Source organism: Aquarana catesbeiana, linkage group LG03 (genome assembly GCF_042186555.1).
Source record: "Aquarana catesbeiana isolate 2022-GZ linkage group LG03, ASM4218655v1, whole genome shotgun sequence".
Lineage (NCBI taxonomy): Eukaryota > Metazoa > Chordata > Amphibia > Anura > Ranidae > Aquarana > Aquarana catesbeiana.
Genome location: NC_133326.1, coordinates 492,661,046 through 492,673,280, shown reverse-complemented (window position 1 = coordinate 492,673,280; position 12,235 = coordinate 492,661,046). Strand labels below are relative to the sequence as shown.

Here is a 12,235-nt window from a genome sequence, read left to right as displayed (position 1 = left end):
GATGATTGTAGTCCAATCCTCAAACTTTCTCAAGAGAAACAACTATAAGTCTGTTTATTGAATGTCACAAACCTCATTAGATGCCTTAAGTCAGTTGATGATGGGACCTATTGATCAAGATGTAAAATCAAACCAAAGGTTTTCCTTCATGTATTGTGCCACTATTTATGTCGTTTAACCACTTAAGGACGAGAAGAATTTTCCCCCTTAATGACCAGGCCATTTTTTGTGATACGGCACTGCGTCGCTTTAACTGACAATTGCGTGGTCGTGCGACGTGGCTCCCAAACAAAATTGACGTCTTTTTTTTTCCCACAAATAGAGCTTTCTTTTGATGGTATTTGATCACCTCTGCGGTTTTTATTTTTTGCGCTATAAACAAAGAGCAACCATTTTGAAAAAAAAACATTTTTTTTCACTTTTTGCTATAATACATATCCCCAAAAAATATATAAAAACCCACAAATGTATTCATCAGTTTAGGCAGATATATATTCTTCTACATATTTTTGGTAAAAAAAATCGCAATAGGCGTATATTGATTGGTTTGCGCAAAAGTTTGTGTCTACAAACTATGGGATAGATTTAGGGACTTTTATTTATTTATTATTATTTTTACTGGTAATGGCTGCCGTCTGCGATTTTTAGCGGGATTGCGACATTGCAGCAGACAAATCTCACTCCAAATGACACCAGTGACATTATTACATTGATCAGTGCTATAAAAATGCAAGAGGTTAACACTAGGGGGCAATCAAGGGGTTAACTGTGTTCCCTAGGTGTGTTCTAACCATGGGGGGGGGGCTGCCTGGGACATGACAGAGATCACTGTTCCCGATCACTGGGAACAGTAGATCTCTGACATGTCCCCTGTTAGAATGGGGATCCGCCTTGTTTACAGAGGCAGATTCCCATTCTGCCTCTGTATTTGGTGATCGTGGGCCGCCGGCGGACATCGAGTCCGCCCGACCCGTGGGCACGTCCCCGCAACCGCGCCTGCGTGAGCCGCCGTACAATGACGGCAATTTGCGCAGAGGAGCCAACTTGGCACAGTATAACTGCGGCGGCTGGTCCTTCAGTGGTTAACTTTATTTAGCAAGTATATTGCTTTGAGTTTAGTCGATCAAAGTTTTAATAATGTTCTTAACAACTATAAAAGTGATTTGATTGTAGCACAGTTCGGAACACCTGCAGCATGTAGAATTGCACTATAGAGCTTCAGATTTTGGGAGGAAGCCGGTTAGGATGACATGCAGCTGTACAATATGAATGTAACATTATGTATTCAGGCAGTAGTGTGAAGGAGGGGTTTACAAAAGCAGGTGGAAATGAAGATTAATGATCTTTCGTAATATAACATTTGAAAAGTATACAGTTTACCAGAAATTACATCTCGTTTTTGACCAGCAGCTTAACCACTTCAGCCCCGGAAGGATTTACTCCCTTAATGACCAGGCCATTTTTTGCGATATGGCACTGCGTCGCTTTAACTGACAATTGCGTGGTCGTGCGACGCTGTACCCAAACCAAATTGATGGCCATTTTTTCCCCACAAATAGAGCTTTCTATTGGTGGTATTTGAACACCTCTGTGGTTTTTATTTTTTGCGCTATAAATAAAAAAAGACTGACCATTTTGAAAAAAAAATACAATATTTTTTACTTTCTGCTATAATACATATCCCCCCAAAAATATTTTAAAAAAATGTATTCATCAGTTTAGGCCAATATGTATTCTTCTGCATATTTTTGGTTTGCGCAAACGTTATACCGTTGACAAACGATGGGATAGATTTATGGACTTTTTTTTATTGTTTTTACTGGTGATGGTGACGTTTTTAGTGGGACTGCGACATTGCGGCGGACAAATCTGACCCCAAGTGACACTTTTTGGGGACCAGTGACATTATTACAGTGATCAGTGCTAAAAAAAATGCACTGATCAATGTATAAGTGGCACTGGCAGGGAAGGGGTTAACAATAGGGGTGATCAAGGGCTTAACTGTGTTCCCTAGGTGTGCTCTAACTCTGTGGGGGATGGGCTTACTGGGACAATACAGAGATCACTGTTCCTAATCACTAGAAATAGCAGATCTCAATGTTATCCCCTGTTAGAACGGGGATCCACCTTGTTTACATACTGTACCCCGATCGCTGGTGGCCGGCGGACATCGAGCCCCCCGGACCAGCGTGCGAGCTCCCGTGGTGCACACGCGCCCACACTATCACATGCACAGACCAACGTACAGGTACAAACAGACTTGGGGGGCAGACCCAAAATGCATTTACATTCAAGATGGTGCTGCCATAAGACCACAAACAGAACAAAATAGATTACAGCGCACACATACAAAAATGACAATAAATCCTGCAAGGCTATTTAAAACACATGAACATATTCAAAAATTATGGGGATTTGGTCACACCATATGGCTATATGGTGCTTAAGCCCACTTACTGCATTAAAGTACCCTATTATCAGTGGGTCCTACACTATTAACCACTTGCCGACCACCGCACGCCGATGTACGTCCTAAGTATGGCAGCAGCTAGCTGCCGTAACCCCGATATCCCCGTTTTCGTGCGGCAGTCGGCTTTCAGATAAAAGTGGTCTCTGTCGCGGATTCGCCGCGGATCACTTTTATTGGTGGCGGGAAAGGGCCCTCCCGCTGCGATCCGGTGGCCTCTGCCGCTTACCGTAGCCGTTGGTAGCGGCGGAGGTGATCGCGTCTGTCTCCTTGCTGTGCCTGGAGACGAGTGGGAGCCATCTTAGCCTCACTCGTCTCCAGGCACAGCAAGGAGACATGACACTGCAGGGCGGAGGCGACGTCAAAACGTCACTTCCGCCCATACATCTTAAAGGCACATTTTTTTCAATGTCATTTTTTTCAATGACTCCTTTTTTATTTTTTTTTTTATTTTTTTTTTTATTGCATTTTAGTGCAAATATGAGATCTGAGGTCTTTTTGACCCCAGATCTCATATTTAAGAGGTCCTGTCATGCTTTTTTCTATTACAAGGGATGTTTACATTCCTTGTAATAGGAATAAAAGTGACACATTTTTTTTTTTTTAAACAGTGTAAAAATAAATAAAATCATGTAAAATAATAAAAATAAAACATTTTTTATTTAAAACCCCTGTCCCGACGAGCTTGCGCACAGAAGCGAACACATACGTGAGTAGCGCCCGCATATGAAAACGGTGGTCAAGCCACACATGTGAGGTATCGCCACAATCGTTAGAGCGAGAGCAATAATTCTAGCCCTAGACCTCCTCTGTAACGCAAAACATGCAACCTGTAGAATTTTTAAACTTCGCCTATGGAGATTTTTCAGGGTAAAAGTTTGACGCCATTCCACGAGCGGGCGCAATTTTGAAATGTGACATGTTGGGTAACAATTTACTCGGCGTAACATTATCTTTCACATTATAAAAAAATTGGACTAACTTTACTGTTGTCTTATTTTTGTTATTCAAAAAAGTTAATTTTTTCCAAAAAAATGCGCGCTTGTAAGACCGCTGCGCAAATACGGTGTGAAGAAAAGTATTGCAATGACCGCCATTTTATTCTCTAGGGTGTTAGAAAAAAAACAATATATAATATTTGGGGGTTCTAAGTAATTTTCTAGCAAAAACGAGGCTGGTCCTTAAGTGGTTAATATAAAGATCCTACATCTCAACCATGGGAGACAAACTCTTTGAGATAAACTCCTGCGGTGCACGCGCACTCACACTACCACATGCACAGACCAATGTACGGGTACGGTGGTTTGCGGAGCCCTGCCGCCTTGCTGCAGTATATATACTGAATGTCGTAAGCAAGTGGTTAAAGAGGTGTTCCGCCTGGGGAAAAAAAATAAACGTCAGCAGCTACAAACACTGTAGCTACTGAGTTTTAATATACAGACACTTACCTGTCCAGGGAGCCCGCGATGTCGGCACCCCAGCCGATTTTCGGAACGGCTTTCAGGTGCTGCCGCTGCCATTCGTCGTGATGGAAACCAGCAGTTTAGCCTTTTGGCTTCACAGCCGGTTCCCTACTGCGCATGCGTGAAGCTTCCAAGGGACAGTGCCGCGGCGTCAATTCCCAGAAGTGGGGAAGGCTACAAGTCAAAAACAGGTACCCATTCCCCCATCCCTCCTGAATAAAGGTGCCAAATATTGCTGGGGGGGGGTCGAAGGCAGATCAGTGGAAGTTCCACTTTTGGGGGGGAACTCCGTTTTAGGCATTAATTCCTAGACAATCCACATACTGCAACTGTGCACATTGGTAGTATAAGAAAGGGGAGGTCCAGATTACCATTCTGCTTTAAAATGGCCATGCATTCATCACTTTTTCGTTCAACCAGCACATTGATCAAAAATAAAATCTGTTCCCCCATCTACACATTTGAGTTGAATGGGGAAATCGCTCCTGCTATGCTTTGCCACCAGCAGAATACACTGATCAGTGTTGCCAGCTATAGCCAGTGGCACTGATCCTTTGGGAAAAACCCAACAGTCAGTCAATCAATCAGTAGATTGACTTTTATATAACCAGCCTGCCCATACATGGATTGAAATTTGGCCAGTCCCTGTTAAACTGGCCGAATTTCATTCCATGTATGGCCGCCCCAAGTTTAAACTTCAGTTTTGCATGTATTTTACTACAATGTGGCAAAATATAAGCTATATACACAAGGGACCTACTATTGTTATCTGTAAATGTATGTTACACCCTGCTGAAGTATGGCTGCACGTCTCATAACCTCCTCTGTCGCGTGACTTGAGGTGAAGAGCTGTGATTTCTAGCCATCACTTTGATTAGTCCTGTGTGAGAGATCACATCAAAACTACATTATCACAGTTGTGTTTCTACAAACTAGCAGCTGTCCAAACACTTCACAAGAGGTTTAGAAGCAGGTGTTCAAGTTTCTAAACTACAATATGATATGCCTAGCTAAAGCCATTGATGTGCAGAATAAACACAGATTTAATTAGTGTATGGTGATTGATAGTGAAAGAAACTGAATCTAACTAAAGTTGACGACCTATAAAAATAGCGCCTGCAAAACGCCCTGAAAGACCCAGACTGGAGTTGAAAAAAAAAAAAACCCAGACTGGGTTGGAAGAAAAAAAGGAACTGGAGCTGAGAAAAAAAAACCTGGACTGGATTTGAAAAAAAAAAAAAAAACCTGGACTGGAGTTGAATAAAAACCCAGGACTGGATTTAAAAAAAAAAACTGGACTGGATTTAAAAAAAGAATACGGACTGGCGTTGAAAAAAAAAACGCACTGTAATTGGAAATAAAACCCGGACTGGAGTTGGAAAAAAAACCCAGACTGGAATTGGAAAAAAACCCAGACTGGAGTTGGAAAAAAAACCCGGACTGGAGTTTGGAAAAAAACCCAGACTGGAGTTGGAAAAAACCCCAGACTGGAGTTGGAAAAAACCCCAGACTGGAGTTGGAAAAAAAACCCGGACTGGAGTTGGGAAAAAAACCCAGACTGGAGTTGGAAAAAACCCCAGACTGGAGTTGGAAAAAACCCCAGACTGGAGTTGGAAAAAACCCCGGACTGGAGTTGGAAAAAACCCCGGACTGGAGTTGGCAAAAACCCCGGACTGGAGTTGGCAAAAACCCCGGACTGGAGTTGGAAAAAAGAATGGACTGGAGTTGGAAAAAAAGAATGGACTGGAGTTGGAAAAAAAACCCGAAATGGATTTGAAAAAAAAACGCACTGGAGTTGAAAAAAAAACTCGGACTGGATTTAAAATAAAAAACTGACTGGATTTAAAAAAAAAACTGGAGTTGGAAGGGGTTAACAAATCGATTACATTCGGATAATTTCATTTTTCGTATTTTCTATCACAGTGTAATTAAATTATTAACTATTATTATAGTTTTTATTATTATTATATATTATTAAGTAATATACTATTACAGTCAATTTTAAAATTATAGCTGAAGTCAGTAATTCTTCAATTCAGGTCTCTGCACCATAGCAACTAATTTGGGATAGATTAGATTTACATTTTTTATTGGAATTTCCTTTCAATTTTGGCTAAAGTAACTGTTAGTGAACAGAACAAATACGAATGCATCCAAAGTTACGAATTATCCAAAATAACGAATGCCACATCTAAAGGAATGATTCGATGAATCAAAAAAAAAAAAAAAACAAATGAAACGAAACAAATTTTTTGGTAGTGCATATATCTAGCCATAATTATATATAAAATTTTTGTGTAATCAATTCCAGTGGGCTGAGTGATAGACCTAGACACTGCTACTGGAATTGATTACAATAATAAATTATATATAATTATGGCTGCACATTCATCACATTATTAGATCCCTTTCGCACTGAGACGCTATAGCGCTAAAAATAGCACCTGCAAAGCGCCCTGAAAGAGCCGCTCCTCTCACTCGAATGTAAAAGCCCGATACAGCATATCAACCAAAAGAGACAGAAAATTTGTGTGGAAAAAAACAACATTTTCTACTTCGTTATAAAACATATCCAATTAAAAAACTCCAAATATTAAATTTTTTCATAAATTTAGGCCAAAATGTATTCTACTACATGCTATAGGAGGAGAAGGAGTCGTTTTGAAAAAAAAAATGGACTGGAGTTGAAAAAAACCCGCCTGTCAAATACTTTCTGAAAAGCGGTCTGAATGCAGTACCCACGTACGGGGTTATTTTTTTACACTTATTTTTTAGCAACACACCCTACCTTTATTAATTTTTTTAAAAAATAAAAACCCGGATGTGGAAAAAAAAAAACCCAGACTGGATGTGAAAAAAAAAACCCGGACTGGATTTAAAAAAAAAAAACCCGGACTGGTTTTAAACTAAAAAAAACAGACTGGAGTTGAAAAAAAACCCCGGACTGGATTTTTTAAAAAAATGGATTGGTGTTGAAAAGAAAAACCCAGACTGAAAAAAAAAAACCCGGACTGGATTAAAAAAAAAACGGACTGGAGTTGAAAGAAAAATGGACTGGAGTTGAAAAAAAAATCCACTGATTACTGTATAAATGTCACTGGCTAAATTTATGTATAAGGCCCCTTTCACACTGGGGTGGTTTGCAGGCGCTATTGCGCTAAAAATAGCGCCTGCAAACCAACCCAAAACAGCCGCTGCTGTCTCTCCAGTGTGAAAGCCCCAAGGGCTTTCACACTGGAGCAGTGCGCCAGCAGGACGGGAGAAAGTCCTGCTAGCAGCATCTTCGTAGCAGTGAAGGAGCGGTGTAGACACTGCTCCTTACCACTCCTGCCCATTGCAGAGGCGCTTTGCGATTGTTTTTAACCCTTTCTCGGCCGCTAGTGGGGGGTAATACCGACGGTAAAGCGCGGCTAACAATAGTAGCGCTTTAATGCTGACGCCGCCCCCGCCCCAGTGTGAAAGGGGCCTAAATGTCACTGGCAGGGAAGGGGTTTAACACTAGGGGGCGATCAAGGTGTTAAATGTGTTCCCTATGTGTGTTCTAACTGTGGGTGGAATGTCGCTGACTGGAGGAGGAGATTGATCGGTGTTCCTACTTAGTAGGAGCACACGATCTGTCTCCTCTCCCCTGACAGAACTGGGATTTGTGTGTTTACACACACAGATCCCAGTTCTCGCTCTGTCACGAGCGATTGCGGGTGCCCGGTGGTTACAACGTCTTAAAGAGCCGACGTACAGCTACGACGGCTCGCGCAGGGGAGCCAACCTGCCACAGTATAACTGCGGCGGCTGGTTGGGAAGGGGTTAATGAATCGATTATATTCGGATAATTTCATTTTACTTATTTTCTGTTACAGTATAATTAAAATATTAACTATTATTAGTTTTTATTATTATTATTTATTATTAAGTAAAGTACTATTACAGTCAATTTTTAAATTATAGGTAAAATAGCTGAAGTCAGTAATTCTTCGATTCAGGTCTCTGCGCCATAGCAACTAATTTGGGATAGATTAGATTTACATTTTTATTGGAGTTTCCTTTCAAATTTGGCTAAAGTTACTGTTAGTGAACGTAACAAATACAAATGCATCCGCAGTTACGAATTTTCTGAAATAACAAATGCCTATCAGGAACCATGAATCAGACCGAGACAGAAGTATAGTTAAATCACACTTGTTTAATAATAATAATAAGGTAAACAGAGTAAGCGTAGTCAAAACAAGCCAGAGTTCAGTAACTGGATCGGGTAGTCAGCCAAGCAAATGTCAGAGAGCCAGAGATAAACGTAGTAGTACAGCAAGCAGGATCAGGAGCCAGAAGGAACATCAGCCGAGCAGGTCTTCAACAGGAATGCAGGAGAAAGTCTCTGTGATGTTGACAAAGGCGAAGGCAGAGATCAAGTGAGCTGGACGACTTTAAGTAGGCAGGACTGACTAGCAGAATCAAAAACAGCTGGGTAACTGTGGAGAGAGATGGGAGCTGGCAATTAGCCGACAGCTGAGCGGCCAGCTCAGAGAAGGAAGGGCTGAGCCCAGCCCTGACAATGCTGCATCGAAATGAATGGAACAAATACGAATGCATCCAAAGTTACGAACTATCCAAAATAACGAATGCCGTATATAAAGGAATGATCCGATGAACGAAAACGAAACAAATTTTTCGGTACTGCATGTGTCTAGCCATAATTAATTATATATAATATTTTAGTGTAATCAATTCCAGTGGGCTGAGTGACAGACTATATGTGAAATGCTTTACCTGTCAAAAATATGTGCAATTCTATCCAGTTATTTTTATGATTCACACATCTTCTGCATTCCCATAGTCGGGTGATTGACCTGATTTGTTAAAGCTCAATACAAGACAATAAGTGAAAGGAAATATCTTTAGTGGGGATACAAAAATGAAAAACCCGGCAAAAGTTGATCATTCCCCACTCTGTCCAGAACTTAAAAAAAAAAAGAGGTTTGGCTGTTAGTCCACTTAATGCAATGTCTTTGTCACCTCCATAACCTCAGCCTGGTAATTAGATAATGAGAGAGAAGAAACACTCGGGCACTTTCACACTGGTTTGCTTCAGAACTGCCAGTAAAATGCCTACGCGTTAATGGAGAGTTTTTGAGGTGTTTTTACAGAGTTTACGCTGTGGTTTTTAAAGGACATGTGACTCAAAAACTGCACCAAAAAGGCTTAGTGGGGGCGTTTTTGAGGCACATTTGATGCGGTTCCCATTCATTTCAGTGAGGGGGCGGGAGCGTTTTTGATGCTGTTTTTTTAGCTCCTCTAACATGCTCCAAAGATGCTTCAGGCAGGATTTTTTTCACTGCAATGGAAATGCACTGCCCCAGAGTTAAAACGTTCATTGATTTTAGAGGGAAGCATTTTTCTTAAGCTTTTCAGGCACTTTTTTTAACGCAAAAGTGCTTTAAAAACTCAGTGTGAAAGGGCTCTTAACAAACCCTTTATCTTGGAGTACTAGTGTAGAGAAGATTGGGACAGATAAAATAAAGGTAGATTTTACATATTTTTACTGAAAAAATTGCATTTAATAATTTTTAATAAAATATTAAAGGATTACAGGCTTCATTTTTTTTGTTTGCCTGGTTCAGATTTAAAGATCTGGAGGCTTAGGTAATGCTTTCATTTTGTAATATGCAAGACATATTACATTTTATTTGGCAGCCAACTCTAAGTAAAGCTAAATGTGTAAGGTTAGTTTAAACAGATATACTGCATACAGTATAGTATATAGTATATGGCACTAGTACAGTGATTGCTGCAGTCTTCTGGGTCCTGTGACACCACAAGATCCGATATGATTATGTTCATTAAGTTGATACCATCAGCAACAGCAAACTGAAAAGTTGCAAGAGCTTGAAGTTGTAAATCAAGTTAGGGAATTAAACTAGGCAATCACTTATAAAACATTGTAATCATGTCTAAGAGGGACTCTGATATGAGTGGTAGATACATAGTGGAAACAGACAACAAAAACCATAGAACATACAGTAGTATTTCATCTTAAGTATACATTCTCGAAAATCTATCTATTGTTCATGGACTGTACTGAAGCATAAAACAATTAACAAGGTATAATTATTAGAACAGCTGCATCAACATTGCTCATTGAAATTCAAAAGCCTGCAGTTAAGGTGGCTCTAATGAGTTTGCCCGTGTTTAATTAACTTTGCAAATTGTGTTTGAATCCAGGTAGGAATTAGTTTCAATGTAAGTATACCTATGTCTTACCTGAGAGGCCGCTAGGGAAGCTGACAATCACTGTAGTAGTTGGCACTACTACAGTGATTGCCACAATTTCCCGGGTCCTATGACATCACTGTCCCTCCTGTCCACCTTGTCCAATCATAGAATGGCTTGTATGCATGTGAAAGAGCAGCAGTGCCTAGCCAGCAACCCCTCTGCTCATTGTGCAGGTCAGAAGTTGTTAGGGACTTTACTTTTTTTTCTGTGTTGTGTGTTAGCTTTAAAAAATGGTCCTTATATGTCCGTGCATATACTGCTTCTTATATGAGAGTCCTGTGTTGCATAGATTGAATAAGCAGTGGGGAAAATTATTTGATCCCCTGCAGATTTTTTAAGTTTGCCCACTTACAAAGAAATGAAGGGTCTATAATTTTTATCATAGGTGTATTTTAAATGATAGAGACAGAATATAAACCAAAAATCCAGAAAAAACACATGATACAAATGTTATAAATTGAGTTGCAGTTCAGTGAGTAAAATAAGTATTTGATCCCCTACCAACCAACAATAATTCTGGCTCCCACAGACTGGCTACAGTATGTGCTTATGTGGTACATGGATTAATCCTGTCAGTTTAAAGCGGTTGTATAGTCTTTTTTTAACTTTTACCTACAGGTAAGCCTATAATAAGGCTTACCTGTAGGTAAAAAAAAATCTCCTAAACCTGTACGGTTTAGAAGATATTCCCCTTGCTATGAGCCGCTGACTGCAGCGGCGCATGCGCACAGGGGATTCTCGGCTGAAGGCCCGGCAACTGCCGGACCTTGCCGGGAAAGAAATCTCCCGCGCACATGCGCAGAAGTGATGACATCGCGGCTCCAGCCACTCACAGCGCTGGAACCGCGATACCCGGAAGACACGCCGAGGCAACATGTCAGCTACCTCGGCGTGGACCAGGTAAGATACCGACGCCTCGTTCTAAGGTAAGTATTTCATAATGAGCTAGTATGCGGTGCATACTAGCTCATTATGCCTTTTGCTTTACAGGGGTAAAAAAAAACAAAATATTTTCAGCGGGTATACAACCGCTTTAAGAAGGTGCACCTAATAAAGACTTGTTATGTGTATAAAAGACACCAGTCCACAGACTCTCTTGCTTCCATTCAAACCCCTCTATCATGAGCAAGACCATAGAGCTGTCAAAGGACAGCAGGGACAAGAATGCAGACCTGCACAAGGCTGGAATGGGCTAAAAGACCATCAGCAAGAAATTTGGTAAAAAGGAGACAACTGTTTGAGCGATTATTTACAAATGGAAGAAATACAAAATAATCATCAATCGCCCTCGGAGCATGGAGCTCCAGACCGAGGGCGATTGATGATTATTATTATTATTATTATACAGGATTTATATAGCGCCGACAGTTTACGCAGCGCTTTACAACATTAGGGCAGACAATACAAGTACAATACAATTCAATACAGGAGGAATCAGAGGGCCCTGCTCGTTAGAGCTTACAATCTAGGAGGGAGGGTCAAGTGATACAAAAGGGTAATAGCTGTGGGGGATGAGCTAATGGAGAAAATAGTGCAGTTATTAGATGGAGGCAGGATAGGCTTCTCTGAAGAGGAAAGTTTTCAGGGATCGCCTAAAAGTGGATAAATTTGGAGACAGTCTGACAGATTGGGGTAGGGAATTCCAGAGGATGGGCGAGGCTCGGGAGAAGTCCCGGAGGCGGATATGGGAGGAGGTGATGAGGGAGCTAGAGAGCAGGAGGTCTTGGGAGGAACGGAGATGGCGATTAGGTTGGTATTTTGAGACTAGGTTAGTGATGTAGCTGGGGGCAGAGTTGTGGATGGCTTTGTAACTTATTGTTAGTATTTTGAATTTAATTCGTTGGGCGAGTGGCAGCCAATGGAGGGATTGGCAGAGAGGGGTAGCAGACAATGAGCGGTTTGTAAGGTGGATGAGTCTGGCAGCCGCATTCATGATGGACTGCAGGGGGGATAGTCTGTTTAAAGGTAAGCCAATGAGGAGTGAGTTGCAGTAGTCAAGGCGAGAGATAACCAGGGAGTGAATCAGGAGCTTTGTGGTTTC

General features: G+C 41.1%; 1 protein-coding gene across 1 annotated transcript in view; it reads left to right on the top strand.

Moving 5' to 3' along the window:
• Window positions 1–12,235, top strand: part of MGAT4B (alpha-1,3-mannosyl-glycoprotein 4-beta-N-acetylglucosaminyltransferase B) — a 992,488-nt gene that overhangs the window by 859,972 nt on the left and 120,281 nt on the right. The window lies entirely within an intron of this gene.